Here is a 5,197-nt window from a genome sequence, read left to right on the forward strand (position 1 = left end):
AAAAAAAAAATAGGCATGTGTATAAGTTTAAAAATAAACATTTTGTGCATCCTCCTTTTGCAGAAATAACAGCCTCTACATGGTTCCTATAGCTTCCAATTAGAGTCTGGATTAGGGTGGAAGGTTTTTTGGACCATTCTTCTTCACAAAACATCTCCAGTTCAGTCAGGTTTGATGGTTTCCGAGCATGGACAGCCCGCTTTAAATCACACCACACATTTTCAATAATATTCGGGGTCACTGAGATGGCCATTCCAGAACGTTGTATTTGTTCCTCTGCATGAATGCCTTAGTAGATTTTGAGCAGTGTTTAGGGCCCCGGCACAACTCCAGCTTTGTCACTGATTCCTGGACATCGTTCTCCATAATCTGCTGATATTGAGTGGAATCCTTGAACAAGATTCCCAGTCCCTGCACTGGCCACACAGCTCCACAGCATGATGGAATCACCACCAAATGTTACTGTAAGTAGCAAGTGTTTTTCTTGGAATGCTGTGTTCTTTTTCCTCCATGCATAACAGCCCTTGTTTTGCCCAAATAACTCTATTTTAGTTTCATCAGTCCACAGCACCTTATTCCAAAATGAAGCTGGCTTGTCCAAATGTGCTTTAGCATACCTCAAGCGACTCTGTTTGTGGCGGGTGCATTACTCTTCCATACAGCATCTCCTTGTGTAAAGTGCACCGAATAGTTGAAAAATGCGCAGTGACACTATCTGCAGCAAGATGATGTTGTAGGTCTTTGGAGCTGGTCTGTTGGTTGACTGTGACTGTTCTCACCATCCTTTGCCTCTGCTTATCTGAGATTTTTCTCGGTCTGCCACTTCTGCCTTAACTAGAACTGTGCCTGTGGTCTTCACATTCCTCACAATGTTCCTATATGTTGGTTTTTTCCCCTGTCCTGTCCAGTACCTAGAACATGCAGTGTGGTTGACTGCATGCCTTGTGGTGTTGAAGTGATTTGCACAGGAATAGTGTAACTTGTAATTATTATTATTTTCATTATTATTATTTTTTTATCAATTTTCTGACTGTGTGATGTAGGATAACCAGACCGGACAGGGGAAGAGAGAGACAGCATATGGATATTCTGACAAAACAAAAAACCAGATGTGCATCTGTGATGCTGTTGAATTCAAAGATTGTGGAAATGCGAAATGCCTATGAAACGACAGCAAGTTAATGAAATTCTGCGTGTTCTAACAGAAAATAAGATGTGTTTTTTCAGTTTATTTATTTATTTATTTTTATTATTATTATTATTACAGTCCTGTGGCTTCATGATATGTACTTTTATTTGTATACTATATTGAAAGACATGACTTGGATGTTTCATCCAAGTCAAAGTGGAACGCAGCTTTTATTCTATAAAAAATACTGTTCATCATTAAAACTTCAAAGAAAAAAGTGACAGACTATGACTCAAATGTGTTTATTTTAAGACATGTATAATGTGTTTTGGTGATTACATTTATTGTTTGATACATGTTGTAATGACAGTTGAAGTGTTTGTTTCAGTATACATTATACATATTCAGTTCCCAACAAGTAACAATGCTGAAAAGAACTGTTGTGTGTCAAAAACCTTTGAAATAATATAATATATATATTAAGAAAATTATATAATGATAATACCTTTACCTTGGAAAATAAGGGTGTGTGTACTTGTACATTTTCTAGCACTAACACTGACCATGTTGGGACCACTAGTCCTCATGGAGACCAAAACCTGGTCCTAATGAGGCAGAATCTAATTTCTAAGGAGCTGGTTAAGTTTAGAGCTAATATTTGAATTATTTAGGTTGTCTAAATGAATGGAAGTCAATAGTCCTAAAATGAATAGCTACACAACTCTCTCTCTGTGCATGCGTGCGTGTGTGTGTGTGTGTGTGCATGGCTATCCAAATGGCCAGGTAATGTTTCTCTTCTAATCAGCAGTAGCACACATAGGATGAAGATTATATTATATTTACACATTATATATTAAAACACTCCATATTCAGCCATGATTATAAAAACGAGGAGATGAGTCTGGCTGCAGGGGACTCTTCCTATTTCTCTTTAACTTTAATTCAAGCCATATATACCAAACAGAAGATGTGGAGGATGAACATTTTAAATAATTAAACATTTTATATTATTAAAAACAAAACCATTTATCACAGTCAAGAAGTAACATAGCTTCTAAATATCATCAGTTACCAATTCAATTACCCGTTTAATCCTCTGAGGGACTTTTTACTCCTTAAAACTATTAAAAAATCCCAGTTAAGGCCGTTCACAGCCCCTCAACAACATGGAGCCACCAAATGATCAGGATTTCCCACAGTTCTCCAAACCACACATTGTATGCAAAATTGTTCCGATATTGAACTAAGATTTTGTTCAGATCACAGACTTTTCCAAGAACGTGGCCTTGTAGCAGTTTCTCCAACTGCGAAACAGAAAAACACTTGTTTTCCAAAATCTTCACTAATCTTATGCAATCCTCTGTGTATCCGCCTCCAGGCAGAGCTGGACTCTCTCCAGTCTCCTCAGTGGCTCAGCTTATAGTCTGGAGACACCAGATTAACACTCAAATCAATTAGAGCTGACAGCAGATGAGTCAATTATCCCCCTCCAGACTGAGAACCCACCCCCACCCACCCAGCCAGCACCTCCAAGGACCTTTGACGATTATTACCCAGACTTCAGTGGTATTTTTACTTGCAGGGAAAGGAAAATGTAGGAGTGGTGGGCCTTTAGGTCTCATAATGTTGTGTGTTTGTTAGAGGTCAAAGAGGTGAAATATTGCCTGGATCTGTCTGGCTGGGGAAAGACCTCCCCACCCTATACAGCTAATACTGAGGTACCCTTGAGCAAAGTAATGATCCTCTTGCTGATTCAGAAACGCTGCGTAGAGTTCTCAAGATAAATTACACATTTAACCACACAGTTTACACTCAAAAAGGTTAAGACCACACAGCAGATTTGCAGCGACAAATGGCTGGTTTGAATCCTGGTTTTGGCTGAGAGACTTCTGTGTGGAGTCTGCACGTTCTCACCAATTGTGTGTCGGTTTTTGTTTCACTTCTCCCACAGTCCAAAAACATGCAGAGGTTGACTGGACATTTTAAACTGACTGTAGGTGTGAGTGAATGATTGTTCATCTCTGATGAACTGGTGACCTGTACACGGTGTATTCCGCCTTTATGTCACCTGGGATTGGCTTCAGCTTCCCTGTGACCCTCATGTGGTGGATAAAGCAGTAGACAATTAATTGATAATAAAAAATGTCCAACTCCACCATGGAGATTAGGGTTTACGTAAGCGCTGAGTCTTTCACTCAATCCAGAATGGATAAAATATTTGGGAAGACAAGAAGGAAACGTTACTGGTAAGAAAAATATATATTTGAGCCTTTTAAAAGGTTAATTGGTCACAGAAATAACCAACTTTTTTTGCTCCAATGATCACTAACAAATTCTGAAAATATTGCTGAGGCTACTATTCTGTCACCTAAAATTAAAAAATTAAAATTGCATGTGCTTATTCTCATTCAGACAAATGACAAGACATGTCCATCCAAGTAGATGGTAGTGGATTATAGGAAGCAGCAGCACTGCCACTCCCCTCTCTTCGTTGACGGTGCTCCAGTGGATGTGGTAAATGACATCAAGTACCTCAGAGTTCAACTCTCGGATTAACTCACATGGTCCATCCACACTCACACCCAGGTCAAAAAGGCGAGACAGGTTCAGGGTCTCCACTAAGATCCTGAAAACCTTCTATACAGCTGCTGTCGGGAGCGTCTTAACAACAAGCATATGTTCCTGGTTTGGAAACTGCACAGCCCAGGACCGTAAGGCCGTGCAGCGAGTGGCTCAGATCTGCCCTCTCTGCAGGACACTTGCAACAAACTGTTTAAGCTTCATCCATTATCTACCACTTTATCCTTCACCAGAGGTTTCGCTGTGCCTATCTCAGCTGACATAGGGCGATAGGCGGGGTACACCCTGGACAGTTGGCCAGTCCATCGCAGGGGCCACATATATATAACCATTCACTGTCACATTCACACCTACGGTCAATTTAGAGACCAATTCACCTAATCCCCAAATCTGCAGGTTTTTGGAATGTGGAAGAAAGCCGGAGAGAACTGCAGAAAACCCACACACACGGACATGCAAGAACATGCAAACTCCATCCAGAAAGGCCCTTGTTCAAACCCGGCTCGAACCCGGGTCGTCTTGCTGCAAAGGCAAGATAGCTAACTACTACTATTGGTGGGCGGATCGATCCAAAAATATTTCTATATCGATCTAATGTTGGTTTTGTTATTGATCAATACCAGCGTAATAATATCGATATTTCAGTTCCTTTTCTGTCCGCACTGTCGCAGAGGCGACCTGTCTGTCTGTTTCTGTGTAAGTGTCGCTACTTTGAGAGCACAGCCAGGCAGGCGCACACTCTGCTCCTCCTCCGTCCTCTTGTGCTTTATTATCGCGTGACCCACGTAAACGAGCAGGAAGTGCTGCTGGCCAGTGGCAACTACTCGCACACATGATGAGAGACAGACGCGGAGGAATGGCGGACAAGAGAAAGAGGAGCGCAGTGTGGCTTTATTTTGAAGTCACAAATGAAAACAACAACAAAGTGTGTAGTTTGTAAAATGCCTGTAAATTACAGTGGCAGTACAACTCATTTATACAAACACATGTCAAACCACGCCAAGGAAAATCTTCAGAGACGGAGAGAGGAGAGACACCCCCCAACCCCCTGGCCCGACAGACCCACACCACTGACCCAGAGACAGCGGTCATTAGCCAAGACCTTTAAATAATACATTCATAACGTGTTATTTTACGTGTGTTTTTTATGTAACATTTGGTGTGCAATGATAATTTACACTTTGTTTATTTAAGAAAAGAAGTGCACTGAAGGGAGATACTTTGTTTGAATTTGTTCTCAAGTGACAATTGTGTGCACTGTTTTAAAGTATTTTACTTATAAACTGTCCTGGATGGATTACTATTAACTCATAATTAACAAATTAATAATCCAAACGAAAGGACGGAGCAGCGTGAAAGGAGCGCCGTAAGTATCGGTATCGTATCGGTACTGCCGATACTGACTGGTATTGGATCAGAATCGGATCGATACCAACATTTGCAGTAACACCCACCCCTAACTACTACGCCAACAGTGTGGCCTCCAGT

The sequence above is a fragment of the Microchirus variegatus genome (assembly GCF_963457635.1).
Source record: "Microchirus variegatus genome assembly, chromosome: 21".
NCBI lineage: Eukaryota > Metazoa > Chordata > Actinopteri > Pleuronectiformes > Soleidae > Microchirus > Microchirus variegatus.